Source organism: Lissotriton vulgaris, chromosome 8 (genome assembly GCF_964263255.1).
Source record: "Lissotriton vulgaris chromosome 8, aLisVul1.2, whole genome shotgun sequence".
NCBI lineage: Eukaryota > Metazoa > Chordata > Amphibia > Caudata > Salamandridae > Lissotriton > Lissotriton vulgaris.
Window position 1 is genome coordinate 686,401,977 of NC_141696.1, and position 20,765 is coordinate 686,422,741.

The following is a 20,765-nucleotide window of genomic DNA, read 5'->3' on the forward strand; positions in this document are numbered from 1 at the left end:
GACGGGTTATGGTAGCTGATGCCCTGCTGATCTACTATCGCTTTTCAGAAATTGATTTGGACGCTGGGAACCGGACTCTCTGCGCCTTCGAACTTTTGGGGCCTACACCGACGGACCTCCGCGGCCTTGAGTCTCTGAAGTACCCAGGTGGCAATTGAACAACAGCGGCTGCTGGCATCCATCTGTTGCCCCTGTGGTACTTTCAGTTTCGCTTTTGATACATCATCCACTGGGATTCACCGACTACTGCGACTGTTGACCTTGCTCGGCGGCTGGCCCTACGTCTCTCTCCTTTCGCCCTCATCCCTGCCTTTGTTGGTTGGTGTCTTGGGGAGACATTCTCACCAGATCTCGAACGGCCCCGGCTGGGCTCGCTCACCGGTATGACGGGCAGGCCGGAGAGTGAGAAGAGAGCCACCAGGGGCATGTTCCGAGGAGGTGCAGCCCAGTCTAACACCATCAACCGCTTTGCCCGCCCGAAGGGATCCCCAGGTGGGGTGGGCAAGGTTTCGGATGAGACTGGAGATGGCTCTCCTGGAAAGGAGGACTTGACCCTGCGGGATGTCATGGGCGCCATTGCCGGCGTTAAGACTTCAATGAGCCAGCAATATGAGACCTTGGTTTCCAAAATAGATACGGTTGCGATTGAAGTCAACCTTATCAGGACGGACCTTGCGAAAACCAATGAGTGGGTAAAGTCGCTGGACAATAAAACTGCAAGCCTTACGACTGATGTATCGGACTTACAAGCGGAGGTCGTACTCTTCGTTCATCAAACTATTTGTTTGCTCGCCGGCTGGACGATTTTGAAAGCCGTGCCAGGCGTAACAACGTTCGTATTATTGGTGTTCCAGAAAGTTCCTCAGAGCTCTCTATGGACCTTTTGGTGGAGGATCTTGTGTTGAACCATCTCGCGCCTAAGGGACTAAGCAACTTTTTCACTGTGGAGCGTGCTCACAGAGTCCCGGGTGGTAGGCCTAAACTGGGCGCAGCGCTGAGGCCTATTATTGCCAGGATTTTCAATTTTCGTGATAGGGATGCTATCCTGCAAGCATCGCGTACCAACGGACCTACGAAATTTGAAAATGCGTCGATCAACTTCTACCCGGATTTCACGCAGGCGGTGCAGAAACAGCGTATGAGCTTCACTGGTGTTAAAAGGCGCCTCAGGGACATGGGACTAAAATATGCCATGCTCTTCCCAGCTCGCTTGAGAATCCAGTACAAGGAGCGTGTGCTCTTCTTTGACCGCCCTGAGGTCGCAAGTGACTGGCTGGACACTTTGCCGACACATCGTGATGGACAAGATCGGTCGGCTGGAGCCAAAGGCGGCCTGGAGGAACGGGCGGAGTGAGCCCTTACCGGCGGGCCATCTATCTGGACTTTCAGCGGGGGTTTGCTTATTATTTTCGTATGACCTATTGATTCTAGGGGGGCGGGAGGGCTCGGGATTCTTCCTCCTCTAAGGGGTCGTTTCTCTCTTTCCGTAGATTAGTTTAATGGGGCGACAGGCACACTGCAATTTGGGGTGGCTTTTGGGTCAACGCAGGGGTGCAGGGTGGGGTGTGTGTTTTGCGGGGTTTCCGGGGGGTCGGGGGGGCTTTTTGTCTTTTTGTTTATCCCGAGAGTCTGTTTTGCTGCATATTTCGATCACTGTGTCTGTACCTTTGGGGGGGGCATTGCTCATGCTTTGGGAATGGGGGTTAGGGGGCTACGGGTGCTGAGTTGGAATGTTAACGGTCTGGGTGACAGAATTAAGCGGGGGTCGTGTTACAGTATTTGAAACGTCTTTCACCTGATGTAGTACTATTGCAGGAGACACATCTTATAGGAAATGCTTGCCAGGCAATGAACAGAAGGGGATACCGCTTGGTGGTGCATTCTGGATTCACTACTGGGTCGTGGGGGGCGGGTGTTTTGATTCGGAGTTTCCTCCCCTTGGAGATAGATGATACTGTGCTAGATGAAAGAGGCCGGTACGCGGCCATTACAGGTCGCTGGGAAGGGAGGACGATTACTATTCTTTCTGTGTATGTCCCACCGGGTTTACAATCTGTCACCTTTGCTGATCTGGGTAGAGTGTTGTTGAAATTCCCATGGGGTATGTTGGTGGTTGGTGGAGATTTTAACTCGATTGTTTGTGGTAGTGAGGATCGTCACCCGCCCCGGACTCTTTTGAGGTCACAGTTATGGAAGAGCGATTTCCTGAATGCATTGGGTTTGGTAGATTGCTGGAGGTACTTACACCCTGGGCAGGCACAATATAGTTTCTACTCGGGGGCACACGGGAGTCTCTCTAGGCTCGTTATATCCTATTGCCAGCGGCCCAGATGGTCTCTGTGAGGGAAATTCGCCATCTTGCCCGGGGGATCTTGGATCACTCGCCTCTCTGTCTCACGATAGATGTACAATTGGAAGCCGGAGGCCGGGTTGCCCCGATTAACCCCTGGCATCTACGTCACCCGAAAACAAGGGCAGAGGTGGTGAAATGTGTAGACCATTACTTTGTGGAGAATGCTGGGTCGGTGTCCTCTTCGGTGTCCCTATGGGAGGCCTTTAAGACTGTTGTCCGGGGTCAAGCCCTTTCTCTGATTGCTAGCGCGAGAAAGTGTAAGAATGAAGAGGTGGTGAGATTGGAGACTGAAATTGCGTCGTTGGAAGAGGAGTTGGGATCTGAAGTTACACCCGAGGGTTTGCATGTTTTGGCCCTTAAACAGGCCGATTACAAGGCGCTGGTTACAGATGCAGCGAGGATGATGAGTTGTGAGCAACAGGGGCGATTGTATGACGTCGGAGATAAGGCTGGGAAGTTGATTGCGTGGCTGGACAAGAGAGAAAGGCTGAATCGTGTGGTGCCTGTGGTGGTGAATGAGGACGGTGAACGAATCGTGGACCCGGAGGGTATAGTCGCGGTGTTTGCTCAGCACTTTCAGAAGGTTTACTCGCCGGTTTCCGACAGGCCTGAGGAGGATTCACACGTGCTACTAAGAGATATTGCGTTGCCTAGCCTCTCGGAGTCTGAGAGACAGCTTATGGAGGTAGATTTTTCTACTGATGAAATATCGCTCGCTATTCGCTCTCTCCGTTCGGGGAAGGCCTCTGGTTCGAATGGTCTTCCGATAGAGCTGTATAAATTGTGCCCGGATAAAATGGCGCCACACCTTCGCCAAATGTTTTTGGAATCGCGCGATCTTGGGCTTTTTTCCCGAGATCAGAGATTGGCTTCTATTGTTGCTATTTATAAGGATGGGAAGCCTCGTGATCAATGTTCTTCATATCGACCGATCTCACTCCTGAACGTTGAACCCAAGATTCTGGCGAAACTCCTGTCGAACCGTTTGATTACGGTTATTGGCGATCTGATACACCCGGATCAATCCGGGTTTATTCCTCACCGGAATACGGCTTTTAATTTACGTCGCCTCCATGGTGTGCTTGCTAGGGCGGGGTCGCTTCGCGAGTCGGCCATTTTGGTTTTGTAGGATGCCTCAATGGCCTTTGACACGATCGAATGGCCGTATTTGTGGGCGACACTTGCTAAATTCGGTTTCGGGCCTAAGTTTATCGGCTGGGTTAAACTCATGTACGAGCAGCCAATGGCCCAAGTGGTCGTCAACGGCAGGGCTTCCGAGCCTTTCGTTCTTGGCAGAGGCACACGACAGGGTTGTCTGTTATCACTGCTCCTTTTCGCGCTTGCTCTTGAGCCCCTGGCAGCGTGGCTTAGGTGGGAACCGTCGCTAAAGGGCATTAGGTGGTCTCCTGATTTTGAGGACCGTATATCCCTTTACGCGGATGACATCCTATTATATCTTACTTCCCCTCACAAGTCCCTCGGAGCGCTGTTTGATGTCTTGCGCTCCTTTGGAAGGAATTCGGGTTTAACCATCAATTGGTCTAAATCCTGTATCTACCCGCTCACCGCGGAGATACCACTGTTGCCCCGTTACTGTCCGATACCAATATCGCGTGACAGCTTTAAATACTTAGGGATATATATCTCCCTGGACTCAGCCGTACGATATGAGAAGAATCTGCTCCCGCCACTCATTCGGCTCCGATCTGACGTAGTGGCATGGTGCGGATTGCCGTTGTCCCCGGTTGGGAGAGCGGCCTTGTTTAAAATGATGTCCCTCCCTCGTTTCTTGTATGCCCTTCAGAACACGCTTGACCTAGTGCCTGCAAGTTACTTCCGGGAGATTGAGGGCCTCCAGAGGAAACTGATATGGGGCAGGCGACCTCGCATTGAGTTGGCGAAACTGACCCTACCCTGGTACGACGGTGGTATTGCGCTGCCTGATATTAAGAGGTATTACTGGGCGTCGCAACTCAGTGCCATCAACCACGCAATGTATGGCCCGGTCCCTAACCCGGCGTTAGATATGGATAGATGGCAGCTCCCGGGAGGAGATTATAACAGGGCGTTGTACTCTAGGTCGACAGGAAAGTTTCTAACCGGACCCACTAGGGTTGCGGTACAAGTTTGGGGCGCGGTGACTGCTGCCACGGGATGGGCGGATCAACTGACCAGAGCTACTCCGCTTTATGCGGCTGAGCAACTTGGCTGTCTTTGGAGAACGAAGGGATTTGACAAGTGGGATCTCATAGGGATTAGCAAGGTTGGGGATGTCTGGGTTAAGGAGAGGATTACATCTTTTATGGAACCCCAGCAAGAATATAGATTGGGCGATAGGGAGCACTTCCGCTATTTGCAGGTTCGCCGCGCACTCGTATCCGTCTTTCCTGTCGATACTGATGTCCCGGAGTCCTCTCCCTTGGAAGACAGGGTGCTTGACGGGCATGTCCCGGACAGCACTATCGCTCTTATTTATAAAAAATTGATTAATAATCGCTCAGATCTTCTGGTGCGGCTTCGGGAGGCCTGGACCGGTGATGGGCTTGAACTGGACGATGAGGATTGGCAGGCTGCGATATCCTCTCCTAAGTAGGTGGCGATCCCGGCGCGTCTCCGACTGGTGCAATTGAAGATCTTGCACCGCGTATATGTCACGGGTACACGATTGATGCATATGGGTTATTCTCTGGATGGATTGTGTAGGCGTGGATGTGGTATGCTTGCTACTTTTCTTCACATTTTGTGGGAATGTCCGGTAGTGGTGGAATATTGGAAACGGGTGCATGAGGTCATGGATGAAGTCACGGGTGTTTCGCTTTTACCAGAGGCCAGGAGATGTCTGTTGAATGTGTGGGAACCGAATGACTATAGCATAGCGCAGACTCAGTGGGCCTCCCTCGGCAACATGATTGCGAAGAGAGACATCGCCCAGCTGTGGGGGTCTCCACGTGCGCCTCTGGTTTCCGCGTGGGAGGACAACATGGATTGGTGCATGTTCCGAGAGAAAACTGTGTACATCGCCCGTGGACGACACAAGAAATGGGGAAGGATATGGGGTCAGTGGAACTCGTATCGTGGAGAAATCTGTGCCCCCCCCCCCCTTTGTAGAAACGAATGTCATCTCACAGTCCCCGTGACCGAACATTCCATATGTCACTGTCCTGCTGTTTTTCATTTGGTAGTCTGACCCTGACCCCTTCATTCCCCCCCTTCTGTTTTCATATCCTTCTGTAGTTGTCATCTTGAGTCGCTCCCCCTGCTATCTGGGACAGTCGCACACCTTACACATTACCTCGGGATTAGGTTGTTTTGTTTTGTTTTTAAAAAATAAAAAATGTGAAACCTTTCAATTATCCTCTTTCCACTTCAAGGATATCGTCTGGGAGTACTTTATCGCTGCTGGACCCCCGGGTTGCCGGCTGATGAGCTGTGTAATACTGACGGAATTTGATGCTTGCTGTTACTGACCGGCCCCTGTGGTTGTAGGTCTGTATTTGTATTGCTTTTTCGAAATGAAGGTTTTAAAACAAAAAAGAAAGGCTTTCAGTAGTATGTTTAAAGAGAGCTATTACAGAGACCACTAGTGCAATGAGAGGGGACATGCTCTTTGCTGTGCACAAACCCTAACAGTCGCCCCCCTCAAAGGCCCTCCTACTGGACGGGGTTTTCCTGGATTTTTTAGATAAAACTGACTAATCAACCATGGGGCATGTACATAGGGCGCTGGTTCCCATGAATTCTCAGTTTCGTCATATCCTTTCCATTCTACTAAATAAAACAGACGTCATGAATTCTTTTTGCGTCTTTTATGCTTTTCACTTCATATTCTAGATTTCCCTTAATTGGCATGGGCGGAGGTGGTGGTTTGGGTCGGGTATTTGGGTTGTACGGCCTAAGCAAGGACACATGGAATGTAGCATGTACTGGGTATTCTTTTGGTAAGTCCAATTTTACTGTTACCGGGTTTACTATGGCAGTTATACTAAAGGGTCCAATGAAACGTGGTTGCAGCTTTCGGTATCCCTCTATATTTAGGTTCTTTGTGGAGAGCCATACTTTGTCACCGATTTTATACATTGGGGCCTCAGATCTGTGTTTGTCTGCTTGTCTTTTCATGCTTTCTTTGTACTTTAATAAATGTTTCCTGGCCTTGTCTTGTCTGTCACCTAATCTTGTTAGTCTATCGGTTACTGTAGGCAACAGGGAATCTTCTAATAAAATGGGTATAGCTCTCGGATGATACCCCTGCATGAAATAGAATGGTGAGCAAAGTAGAGCTGCATGCTCAGTATTATTATAAACAAACTCCGCTACAGGGAGAGCTTCCAGCCATTCACTAGAATATTCAGCCAATAAACAACGTAGCGTTTGAAGTAAGGTTTGGTTCAGTCGTTCAGTTTGTCCATCTGTTTCTGGATGGAAAGCAGTGGATAATGCCACATCTATTTTCAGTTTTTTGCATAATTTTTTCCAAAATCTAGAGTTGAACTGGCTACCTCGGTCTGACACCACTTTACTTGGCAAACCATGTAAACACACAATTTCTCTTATAAAAATATCGCCAAATTCTGCTGCAGTTGGCAATTTTCGTAATGGTACAAAATGTGCCATTTTAGACAAAAAATCCACTATCACTAATACTGTTGTGAAGGATTTTACTGGTGGTAAACCTACAATAAAGTCTACACTCACAGCGTGCCAAGGTTGTTTGGGTGATGGCATTGGTATTAACAAACCGTCAGGGGCGTTATGAGAAGATTTATGTCTTGCACAAACTGGACAGGTAGTGACAAATTGCTTAATGTCCTTACTCATATTGTCCCACCAAAAGTGTTTTCGCACATTTTCCAGGGTTTTTACCCAGCCAGGATGACCTGCCAACGTTGAGGCGTGATGCCAAATTATCATCTGTGTTTGTAATTCTGTGGTGGGCACTAACAGCATGTTGTCGTGATACAATAAACCTCGTTGTATTGAGTTATGGGAATCCTTTAGCCAATCTTGAGGTGCCATTTGCATGTGTGCATTATATAGATCTGTGATGAAATCCTTCTGTTGTACTGGTGACAAAAGTTTTTGGGGAGGAATAGTAGGTTCTCCTATTGTGTTTTGTTTCATGTCTGAGGTATGTCCGTATCTAGATAACACATCAGATTGAATTTGTTGTGCACCTGGTCTATAGGTTATAAAGAAGTCAAATGTACTAAAAAAATTTAACCAGCGCATCTGACGTGGAGTTAATGCTTTTAGTGATCCAAAGAACTGTAGGTTCTTATGGTCAGAAAAGATGGTAACAGGGTACTTGGCTCCCATTAAATGGTGCCTCCATTCAGAAAAGACTACTTTGATAGCTAATAGTTCTCTTTCAGCCACAGTGTAATTTTGTTCAGCTGGTAATAACCTTTTGGAATAGAAGGCTATAGGATGTAATTGGCCATCTACTGCATCTCGTTGAGAGAGAACTCCTCCTAAAGCTACTTGTGAAGCATCCGCTTTGACAAAAAATGGCAAATCAGGATCAGGATGTTTCAGAATTGGAGCTGAAGTGAACTTTTGTTTCAGGAGTTGAAAGGCGTGAGCCGCCTCATCAGACCAAAGAAATCGTTGCTCTGCCCGCAACAAGGTGGTTATTGGGGCCGCAATGTCTGCAAAATGAGAAATAGACCTCCTATAAAAATTGGCGGAACCCAGAAATTTCTGAACATCCTTCACAGATGATGGTTCTGGCCAATCAGTAAAAGCACAGATTTTCTTTTCATCCATAATTATTCCTTGAGGTGACAGGCAGTATCCTAAAAAGTCCACTTTGCTGACATTAAAAGTACATTTTTCTAATTTAGCAAAGAGATGATTTTCTTTTAACTTTGATAATACTGCACGAACATGTTGGGTATGTTCTTCCGGGTTCTTAGAGTAAATGAGGATGTCGTCTATGTATACTATGACACAAACGTCAAGGAATTCGTGTAGGACCTCATTTATAAAGAATTGAAAGGCCGCAGGGGCATTACACAACCAGCAGTCAGCCGGCCCGGTCCATCTGGCTATGGTACTCAGCACCAAGATGCTTCTTGGAGTGATAGCCGCGCTATAAAAATGTGCCTTTACATTACATTACATTACAACCCAAAGGACATTACTGTGTACTCAAATAGACCAAACTTTGTCTTGAAAGCTGTCTTCCACTCATCCCCCTCTATTATTCGGACCAGGTGGTAAGCTCCCCGCAGATCTAGTTTAGTGTATACAGCAGAAGGTCTTAATTGATCCAACAACACAGGTATTAGAGGAAGAGGATATTTATTTTTTATTGTAGCCTTATTTAGTCCTCTATAGTCGATACACGCGCGCAGAGATTTATCCGGCTTCGGTATAAAAAAAAGTAGAGATGACACCGGAGATGTGGAATGTCGGATGAACCCAGACTGTAATAGGTCGTCTAGGTAGGTTCTTAAATATTTGGTCTCTTCGTCAGTCAAAGCATATACTCTGTTATTAGGTAAAGGGGCCCCTGGGATGAGATCTATACGGCAGTCATATGACCGATGTGGGGGTATCACACTAGCCTTCACTGGATCAAAAACGTCTTTAAAGTCAGAATATTCAGGAGGGAGACTTGGTTCGTCTTGTGTAACACTAGCACATTGTATTACTGAGCTCTGTTCTGTACCTGCTTCTTGATAGCAATTGGTTCTACAGAATGAGGAATCCAAAGTAACTGTTCTGTTCACCCAATCAATTTTTGGGTTATGAGTTGAGAATTAAGCCAAAATTAGGGGTATCTATCAGATCAAAGCTAATCATCTCTGTGTGCCCGTTTGACAGACCATGACAAGGGGACTTGTTTGTTTTGTGATTAATCCAGAGGTCAATTCTGACCCATCCACTGCACATACTGCTTCTGGACAAGGCTTTAGGCAAATAGGAAGACCTAATGTGTTAGCTAACTTATTATCCACAAAATTTCCTGTTGCTCCTGAGTCCAGTAGGACAGAGAGAGAATGTCTAACTTGGGTAGTAACAATTAAAAAGATCTGAATTATGAAATGTCTAGGTATTTGCGTTACCATGAAGGCTGCAGAATTAGAGGTTTGATTAAGATGTTTTCTCGAACAAGTAACCTCCCCCCTTGTCGAGCTTAATCGTTTCCCGACTCAGTTGAGGAGATAGATGAAACAGTACCCTTTCGTGAAGTTTTAGGTTTTACTGGACATTCTCTGGCAAAATGTCCTGCCTTGCCACAATATAAACATAATTGAAGTTTTCTCCTTCTTTCTTTTTCCTCTGACGTGAGTAGACCTCTGAGTGTCCCTATTTGCATAGGCTCAGGTTCAGGGAGTTTATTATCTGTGTCTTTCTGCTCATGTCTAATAAAAGTTAACCACAGTTCCAGTTTGGATTTATCTCCCTTTCTTTCTCCTAGTCTGTGTTCCAATTTCACGACTAAATCTACAAAGTCAGAATAGTCTTCTGGCAAATCAAAGGTATGAGCCAGCGCGTCTTTTAACTCGTCTCTCAAACCTTTATAAAAAAGGGAGACACGCTTTTCTTCTGGCCAACGTGTCTCGGTGAGTAAACGATTAAAACTAGTGAGATAGGTCAATAAATCCTTGTTACCTTGTTTAAGATTTAAAAGCTCATTATCGCTTGCCTGCATAAAAGTATGTTTTGCAAAAAGGCTGGTCATAGTACGTTTAAATTGATTCCAATCATGGAGGATGGGATCATCTCTATCCACGAAATGAATTGACCAATTGGCTGCTGTACCGCCCAAATAAGACAAGACGAATGCCACTTTCGTAGCATCAGTAGGGAACTGTTGTGGTTTACAAACGAAGTGTAATTGACATTGATTGATAAAAACATGGAATTTGTTACTATCTCCATGAAAACGTTCAGGTGCTGCTAAAGGCACAGCATTAGGAACATTAACAGTAACCTCAATTGGGGGGGGGGGAGTTGCATGTTTTGCTCGCGCCCCTGTCTCTGAGGAGGTTTTAAACAAAGGCGTAAAAGATGTGTTCCACTGAGATTCCCTAGGCTTATACCTGCTTAGATCCTGTTTTAAAAAGGTGTTTTCCAACTTTAACTTCTCTATTTCCTCTTGCATATGTTGCAAGATGCCAGACACTGATTCATTATGGGCCAAGTCCTCGTTTAGGGCCTGCGCCATATCCGTGGCGTCAATGCCCTCTGTTTCTTCCCCGGCATTCATCGTCCAACAGAACTGAATATTTTAAAGGCTTGTGCTTCTGTCAAAGCCCAGCTCACCTCAGTTTTTGTTCAGGTCTGATGGAGGTTGAAGACAGTCCGACCCCACCCTGAAGCTGCTTGTTCCAGCACACTAGTTTTAAAACAGTGCACTAAGAACCAGAAGCTCAAGGGAAGGGGGGAAGTGGATAAGATAAAGAAAGATAGACCACACCGTTCTTGCGTTTTCACTGTAGAAGAGCTGCTAAAATCTGCGGCCTTCTCTGACTTCTGTAGAAACTGGTGCCTAATGAAACAAACAAAGAACAGATAAGTGCAACCTATCCCTAAATATGTTCCTGACTAAACCTTAATCTTATTAGAAATTCTCTTCTAAAAGTACCTCTTGGATCCTGGTCTCAAGCTTCCAGGTTTGGAATGTGTTACTGTTCTGGGATGTGCTTTCTATTACTGTAAAACTTCTGTAAAATCAAACGAATATCATTATCAGAATTACCAACGTCTAACGGTCACCTTAATATAACTAAAGCCTAAATTCTTAATAGCAAACTCACTTTTCACACATTTCGCACATAGCGCCGCAGGGGGTCAGTTGCTCAGCCAGAGGCAGCCCAAAAAAGTCCGCCACACACCCATGTAGCAGAGACCAAGGAAATTCAAGGGAAAACAAAAAATTCCTTGTCTTACCAGAGGTCTGCAATATGCAGAGATGGAACCCTCAAGGCAGCTCGTGGATGTGCACCAGATCCACCGCAGAATGGAGGTACGATGAATTTCGGTGGTCGCCAGCAGATAAAGGGGAAACTCGGAACTTGAGCCCCTTTTTGGGTGTGGTCACGTCGACTGTGAGTCACAGGCCACCGGCACAACACTTCACTGAGAGACAAGGAACAATGAGATGTGATGACAAAAACTCATGTTGAAGTGGCACGTTTATTATTAATTCACAAGTGGACCAATAAATGCGTATTTTTAGCAAAGCAATAAATGCATATCATGTCATACTACTAAGTAAAAACCCTTTAAGAAGTCCCAACTTCACTCTGTCAGGAGTACATGCTAGATGTCAAAATGATTCAAATGTGACAAGGCAAACTGAAATGAGTATCTTTTAAAAAGGCATAATTGAAAACGGCTAGATATCCAAAGACATAGAGTACATTTGTTATAAAATTCTAGTGCCTAGAAGCAAGCCTTTCTGATGAGAACTGTAAGGCAAGCTGGAGTGAGGATCTTATTAAAAATCACGTTTAAATCAGCTAGAGACTCAAAAAGACACTGAATACATTCTATGAAAATATAGGGAACTTGAAACAAGCCTTCCTGAAGAGAATTATCCATGCAGGTTAAACATGTTAAAAGAACCCAGAGTGCGAGGGGACAGGATTATTAAAAAGGCACAATTAAAATTACTTAAGGAATGAAAAGACACATTTCTCTAAAAATTCAGTGCCAGGAGGCACCTAACTAGGGAGACTAGCCAAACAGGATCTTATTATTTAAAGAAACCTTAAATGCAAGGAATTGGGTGTGGATCAAAAGTACCGAGTATAGTCAGAGATTTAAAAAGTCAAAGATATTATCTAGCTTGGGAGGGCATCACCTGATACAGTAGGCTTGACAGTCCCAAATCAGATAAACGGCCGGCCGGAAAAATCAGGCTTGTGATGGACACAGCAGCAAGTTCTGGCTTCAAATTTGACATCCTGAACCTAATATACCTAGAAATGCAGAGCCAAGGTTCTATTCTGACGTCTTTGCTGACGCGTTTTCGGTTAAGGTGGCTGACCCCATGACCTAGGACACGGGAAATAGTCAGGTGGCTCACCGGTCGGTTGACCATGCTTGACCCCAAGATATAAACAAATGGCTATGTTTGACCACAAAATATAAACAAACGGCCATGTTTGACCACAAGATATAAACAAATAATCATCTGATCACGAACATCTCTCTAAAAAAGTAGATTTGGGAGTGAAACTTGGGACGTGTGCAAAATATCACAAGACATTGCGGTTTTAATTTGAGCACGCTATCTTTCAAAATAATGAAGCAAGATGTAAAATTCTGTACCAGCTGATCTTGTGTATGTGCGTGTGTGGAGTGCCTGCAATGGTGCTTGTGAAAGGCTACTGTACTTTCCAGGGTTGCTCAAGTTACCTCGCTGTGCTCAGCACATCAGAATTGCACGTTTAAAATTATTTAGGCCCAGTGGATTTTGTTAACATAAGGCGGTGGCCATTGGCCTTTGGCTTGGGCCTACAAACCCGAGATTCAGGGGATCCGTGGGATTTCATTTGCTGATTGTATATGGTGAAAATTGGTCATTTTAGCATATTTTCTGATTTTGACAAGTAGGGCCATGTAGGACCTTCAGGCTATCAAGGTCGATAAAAAATGCTCTTTTTTGGTCATCAGATGGTAGAGCCTGATCCTGACCCTCCATCATCTCCCTGCTCATGTTCATTTATGTAATCAACAGAGACCACCTGAAACAAATATACAATACATATTCCGATGTTGTTGGAATACACTCAGTGTGTTAAAATACCCCTCACACACCAAAAGGGCCCTTGGTGTCATGCTTCATCATCGGGGTCTTCCCGCCCCCGCTGCGGGACGGGGCAGTGCTGCGACAAGCGGCTACGCCGGAGCACCTTTTAATTGTGAGTACTATGTGAGTGATGATGGAGTGAGTGTCAGTGAGGTCAGGAGTGATAGACAGTGAAATTAAAAGATACCTGGCCTGGTGTTTAGAAAAAATTATTTAATAGGCACTGGCTGGTATCGTTAAAAGGGTGAGGCGGAGGGCAAGATCGGGTTACTAGTCTTGCTCTCCTGTGTGGGTCAACATGTTTCGGGGCGGCATGCCCCTTCGTCAGGACCGGGTTGTATAGATCCCCCTGTCACTCACTAATGCGCTCCCACAGATAGAGAGTGTTGTGTTTGATCAATGTGTATAAATAATTTAAATACACGTGAAAAAAGCTCGATCAGTAATACTGATGATGTAAGCCTGCAAGGATAAGAACACAGGATTTTAGAAAGAGCGCGGATCCCAATGCGCTTTACTAGTGAATACCTGTAAGGGATGAAAATACACATAGGGGAAGAAAACACACTTTAGGCTGTTACATGTCACGCCAAAGATTTCTTGGGAGGACCAGGTTTGCCAAGTATGAAAAGACAAAATATATAGAACTGTGGAGAAAAGCATTCATGGGCTTATTGCCTGGCAGGCCAAGGATTTCCTGGAAGGGCCAGGTGACTACACAGGGTGACAATGGGAAGGAATACACACACATAAAAATATATATACACACACACAACAATATAAAGCATCAAAAACTAGCAGTGAGATGCTTGTTCAATTTTGATACATACTTATTGAATGAGGAGACAATGCCCCATGAGCTAAGCTGGGCGAAGGGTATAGAGGGTCCAACTGTGGGGAGAAATGGAGAAATAATGCCAGGACCTAGATTAGCTATTTACACTGAATGGATTAGGGTAGTGTATTCCAGGTCAGGACTGTCGGCTATGCCGTACTTACTCAACCCCCACACCTCAGTGCTTCCTCCTTCGTCAGTGGCTTCCGTGGTAATGGTAAGCCAGGGCGGGGCGGGTCTTATATAGCATGGCAGAGGCTTGTTAACATAGCCTTAATTGATTAACTCGAAACCGATGTGATGTTCGGTCGAGTAGTTGGGACGTGTGACCAGAGCGGCCATTGTTAAAAGTCCGAGGTCGGCTGGGCTGGGGTAGATTTTAGCAAGGATCTGTTGCATTTCTCTTACGGTAGGTAGTAGTAGGCGGAGGGTGTTGATAAAATGGTAGGGTACACCCTAAGTCCGCTCTGATGCTTGTATCGGCGTGTACGTCGCCAAACGCGCCTGCGCGGTGAAGTGTATTCACTCCGCGCATGCGCAGTGGTGCTGCTTTGTGAGTATCTTGCCGCGCATGCGCGGGAGAGAGGTGTTCCTCCGTGCTGCTCGTATGGAGCCAGGGGAGATGCTTGGTATTGAACACACGGAGGGACGCATAAGAAGCCAGGCATGAATTATTGTTAGAGTGGAACATGTGTAATTATCATCTGTCTATGCAGGCAATGTTGAACACAGGTCAAAACACATGTTCTCAAATCGTGTTCCTCTTATTAATAGGTGGGAAAATGAAGGGGCTCTTATTAGGTTGCAGCTGTTCAGAGGGAATAACTCTTATTTTTTACACACAGTTTAAGAAAAAATAAAATAAAAATTAGAGATTATCATACATATTTACACGTCATGTCGGCCAGCACCACCTTGCAGGTTACTGTGATTGCTGGTCGGACACGATGGTGTTAGGTTTTACATTGTTACTGTATTCAAGTCCCGAACTGTGAACAGGCATTGGTTTAATCATGCCTTAAATTGCGACCAAGGAATATCATCGTTTAATCCTGTGAGATGCGTGCCCAAGCGATAGACCCAACGTTGCTCTTTCGCAAGAAGGTCCTTATCACTCCCGTAGGCTTCTATAACTGTCCATTGCAGGTCATCTACACTGTGACCCATTGTGGCATAGTGGGTGGCCATTCTTGTGGTAGTTTTTTTGCAACGTACGTTGCTGCGATGTTCGCCCATTCGTATCTTGACCGGTCGTGTGGTCATGCCAATGTACTCTTTCTTACACGGGCAAGTGATCAAATAGACCAAGTTCCGGCTGTTGCAGTTCGTAAAAGAACGTTGTTCCCATGTGGATTTGTTGGAAAAAGTTATATTACGACTTTTTCTTGTGTATTGACAAGATGTGCACGAGCCACATGGGTGGTGCCCTCCAATGGTTGAAATAGCAGAGGGTCTCTCGTTGGTGAGTAGTTTGGGTCTCGTGTGGACCAGCAGATCCTTCAGGTTTTTGCCACGCCTGTGTGCAAACATTGGTTTTGGGAAATCTAGTTTCCCGCAATTTAAAACTTTCCAGTGTCTGTTCACAATTTTTGTGATCTGGTTCGAATTGGTGTTGTACGTTGTGACACAAATCGGGCGTTGGTCTTGTTCTTTTTCTGCTGTAGTTTCCAATAGGGCATCTCGGTTGTTGTTCCGTGCTCTCTTAAAACCCTTGTTGACTACCTTGCTAGGATAGTTCCTGTTACTAAGCTTAGTTTTCAAATCAGCTGATTGGGTTTTAAAGTCTTGGATAGCGCTACAATTACGCCTAAGGCGAAGGAACTGGCCGTAGGGTAAATTGTCGCGTAGATGTCGTGGATGGAAGCTACTATATAGCAACAGACTGTTTTTAGCCGTGGGCTTGAAATGAGTACAAGTCTCTAGTTTGCCATTAGAGGGGTAGATATTCAAATCAAGAAAAACTAAATTTTCATTAGAGGCTGTGTGGGTGAACTTGAGGAACCGATCTTGTTGGTTCAGCCAAGTCATGAATTGAACCACAGAGTCTTGATCACCCCTCCAGATGACTAACACGTCATCTATGTATCTTTTCCATGTGACCACATGGTTCTTGTAGGGGTTCTGGTCGTTCAGGATTCTGGTGGCTTCGAGGTGGTGCACATAGAGCCCTGCTAGGCTCGGCGCACAGGTGCTGCCCATACTCGTGCCGTGTTTTTGTAGGTAGTATGTGTTTTCATACATGAAGAAATTCTTTTTTAGGGTCATGGAGATGCATTCTAGGACCACTTGCCTCGGGGTGTGGTACGCCCATGGGGTTGAGAACAGGACTTCCTCAATAATTTCTAGAGTCTCTTGGTGGGGGAGGCTCGTATACAGACTCTCTACATCTAGTCCCAAAAGGAGGTCGTGTTCGGGGTCAAAAGGTATCTCTTTTACCAACTGTAGGACTGCTTTCGTATCTTTTAGATAGGTACTTGTCTTCTGTACTATTGGTCTAAGGAAAGCATCCGCAAATTTTGATAAGGGTTCAAGGATTGATTGGATTCCCGATACTATGGGGCGCCCAGGTGGATATGGGGCGTCCTTATGAATCTTGGGGATGGTGTAGAAATAAGGAGTTTTTGGATTCTTTTGAATCAAAAAATCGCTCTCTTGTTTTGTGAGCCAGTCGTGTGCCATTGCTTCCTCAATCATTATGAGGATACAGATCCTGACTTCTTCAGTCGGGTCTTCCCTCAGTATTTGATAATTGCGTCTGTCCTCAAGTAGTTTTCTACACTCCCTATCATAGTTGGTATATGTTTGTATCACCGTCGCTCCGCCCTTGTCGGCAGGCTTAATTACAATAGTTTCATCATTTGCCAGTTCATGCAGGGCCGTTCTCTCAGCTGTGGAGGTGTTGTTAAAGACATCCCCACCGTCAGTGGTTAGCTTCTCCAGATCTGCCATAACTGCCTTTTCGAAGGTTAACAGTTCAACCGGTAACATAGAGTCTAGAGGTGTGAAAGAGGATTTGTTTTTCAGGCCTGTATCTGTTTGGACATTCGTTTCATTGTTAGAGTCCTGAAAAAAAGCTTTTAGCTTTTAGCTTAAGTTTTCGCGTTGAACTAGTCCTGAAAAAAAGCTTTTAGCTTAAGTTTTCGCGTTGAACTAGTTCCAACGGATCAAACTCCAGTAGGAACAGCAACCAGAGCACACGAGGAGGAACACAATTCTCTGGCAGAGGCTACCCACGAGGTGGGAGAGGTTGGGGCCCATATCAAGGACCACCTCCCTTCATGCAAGGACCTCCCGGTTTCATGCAATACCCACCAGGGCCTGTCTTCATGGGGAATCAATTCCCACCGTGGGACCAACAAATGCCCCCTTTTAACCACTATGGCCAACCGCCTTTTTTAGGCCAGCGCCAAGGAACAAGAAAGGGCCGCAACCGGAAAGGTACACAGGTACACTGGAATCAACAGCCAGCCCAACCCCTAGGGGTATCAACCCGGAGTCAAACAGCGTCAACCAGTCGAGGAACTTAGTAGTAAACTTGTCTGACCACCTACTAACGGAAGCTCAGGAGAATGTCCTAAGTAAGGGCTTGGGCTTCGTCCCTACCCATAAAATGGATAAATTCAAACTCTGTCAAGAGATGAAAGAGTTTACGCGAAAACTTAAGCTAAAAGCTTTTTTTCAGGACTCTAACAATGAAACGAATGTCCAAACAGATACAGGCCTGAAAAACAAATCCTCTTTCACACCTCTAGACTCTATGTTACCGGTTGAACTGTTAACCTTCGAAAAGGCAGTTATGGCAGATCTGGAGAAGCTAACCACTGACGGTGGGGATGTCTTTAACAACACCTCCACAGCTGAGAGAACGGCCCTGCATGAACTGGCAAATGATGAAACTATTGTAATTAAGCCTGCCGACAAGGGCGGAGCGACGGTGATACAAACATATACCAACTATGATAGGGAGTGTAGAAAACTACTTGAGGACAGACGCAATTATCAAATACTGAGGGAAGACCCGACTGAAGAAGTCAGGATCTGTATCCTCATAATGATTGAGGAAGCAATGGCACACGACTGGCTCACAAAACAAGAGAGCGATTTTTTGATTCAAAAGAATCCAAAAACTCCTTATTTCTACACCATCCCCAAGATTCATAAGGACGCCCCATATCCACCTGGGCGCCCCATAGTATCGGGAATCCAATCAATCCTTGAACCCTTATCAAAATTTGCGGATGCTTTCCTTAGACCAATAGTACAGAAGACAAGTACCTATCTAAAAGATACGAAAGCAGTCCTACAGTTGGTAAAAGAGATACCTTTTGACCCCGAACACGACCTCCTTTTGGGACTAGATGTAGAGAGTCTGTATACGAGCCTCCCCCACCAAGAGACTCTAGAAATTATTGAGGAAGTCCTGTTCTCAACCCCATGGGCGTACCACACCCCGAGGCAAGTGGTCCTAGAATGCATCTCCATGACCCTAAAAAAGAATTTCTTCATGTATGAAAACACATACTACCTACAAAAACACGGCACGAGTATGGGCAGCACCTGTGCGCTGAGCCTAGCAGGGCTCTATGTGCACCACCTCGAAGCCACCAGAATCCTGAACGACCAGAACCCCTACAAGAACCATGTGGTCACATGGAAAAGATACATAGATGACGTGTTAGTCATCTGGAGGGGTGATCAAGACTCTGTGGTTCAATTCATGACTTGGCTGAACCAACAAGATCGGTTCCTCAAGTTCACCCACACAGCCTCTAATGAAAATTTAGTTTTTCTTGATTTGAATATCTACCCCTCTAATGGCAAACTAGAGACTTGTACTCATTTCAAGCCCACGGCTAAAAACAGTCTGTTGCTATATAGTAGCTTCCATCCACGACATCTACGCGACAATTTACCCTACGGCCAGTTCCTTCGCCTTAGGCGTAATTGTAGCGCTATCCAAGACTTTAAAACCCAATCAGCTGATTTGAAAACTAAGCTTAGTAACAGGAACTATCCTAGCAAGGTAGTCAACAAGGGTTTTAAGAGAGCACGGAACAACAACCGAGATGCCCTATTGGAAACTACAGCAGAAAAAGAACAAGACCAACGCCCGATTTGTGTCACAACGTACAACACCAATTCGAACCAGATCACAAAAATTGTGAACAGACACTGGAAAGTTTTAAATTGCGGGAAACTAGATTTCCCAAAACCAATGTTTGCACACAGGCGTGGCAAAAACCTGAAGGATCTGCTGGTCCACACGAGACCCAAACTACTCACCAACGAGAGACCCTCTGCTATTTCAACCATTGGAGGGCACCACCCATGTGGCTCGTGCACATCTTGTCAATACACAAGAAAAAGTCGTAATATAACTTTTTCCAACAAATCCACATGGGAACAACGTTCTTTTACGAACTGCAACAGCCGGAACTTGGTCTATTTGATCACTTGCCCGTGTAAGAAAGAGTACATTGGCATGACCACACGACCGGTCAAGATACGAATGGGCGAACATCGCAGCAACGTACGTTGCAAAAAAACTACCACAAGAATGGCCACCCACTATGCCACAATGGGTCACAGTGTAGATGACCTGCAATGGACAGTTATAGAAGCCTACGGGAGTGATAAGGACCTTCTTGCGAAAGAGCAACGTTGGGTCTATCGCTTGGGCACGCATCTCACAGGATTAAACGATGATATTCCTTGGTCGCAATTTAAGGCATGATTAAACCAATGCCTGTTCACAGTTCGGGACTTGAATACAGTAACAATGTAAAACCTAACACCATCGTGTCCGACCAGCAATCACAGTAACCTGCAAGGTGGTGCTGGCTGACATGACGTGTAAATATGTATGATAATCTCTAATTTTTATTTTATTTTTTCTTAAACTGTGTGTAAAAAATAAGAGTTATTCCCTCTGAACAGCTGCAACCTAATAAGAGCCCCTTCATTTTCCCACCTATTAATAAGAGGAACACGATTTGAGAACATGTGTTTTGACCTGTGTTCAACATTGCCTGCATAGACAGATGATAATTACACATGTTCCACTCTAACAATAATTCATGCCTGGCTTCTTATGCGTCCCTCCGTGTGTTCAATACCAAGCATCTCCCCTGGCTCCATACGAGCAGCACGGAGGAACACCTCTCTCCCGCGCATGCGCGGCAAGATACTCACAAAGCAGCACCACTGCGCATGCGCGGAGTGAATACACTTCACCGCGCAGGCGCGTTTGGCGACGTACACGCCGATACAAGCATCAGAGCGGACTTAGGGTGTACCCTACCATTTTATCAACACCCTCCGCCTACTACTACCTACCGTAAGAGAAATGCAACAGATCCTTGCTAAAATCTACCCCAGCCCAGCCGACCTCGGACTTTTAACAATGGCCGCTCTGGTCACACGTCCCAACTACTCGACCGAACATCACATCGGTTTCGAGTTAATCAATTAAGGCTATGTTAACAAGCCTCTGCCATGCTATATAAGACCCGCCCCGCCCTGGCTTACCATTACCACGGAAGCCACTGACGAAGGAGGAAGCACTGAGGTGTGGGGGTTGAGTAAGTACGGCATAGCCGACAGTCCTGACCTGGAATACACTACCCTAATCCATTCAGTGTAAATAGCTAATCTAGGTCCTGGCATTATTTCTCCATTTCTCCCCACAGTTGGACCCTCTATACCCTTCGCCCAGCTTAGCTCATGGGGCATTGTCTCCTCATTCAATAAGTATGTATCAAAATTGAACAAGCATCTCACTGCTAGTTTTTGATGCTTTATATTGTTGTGTG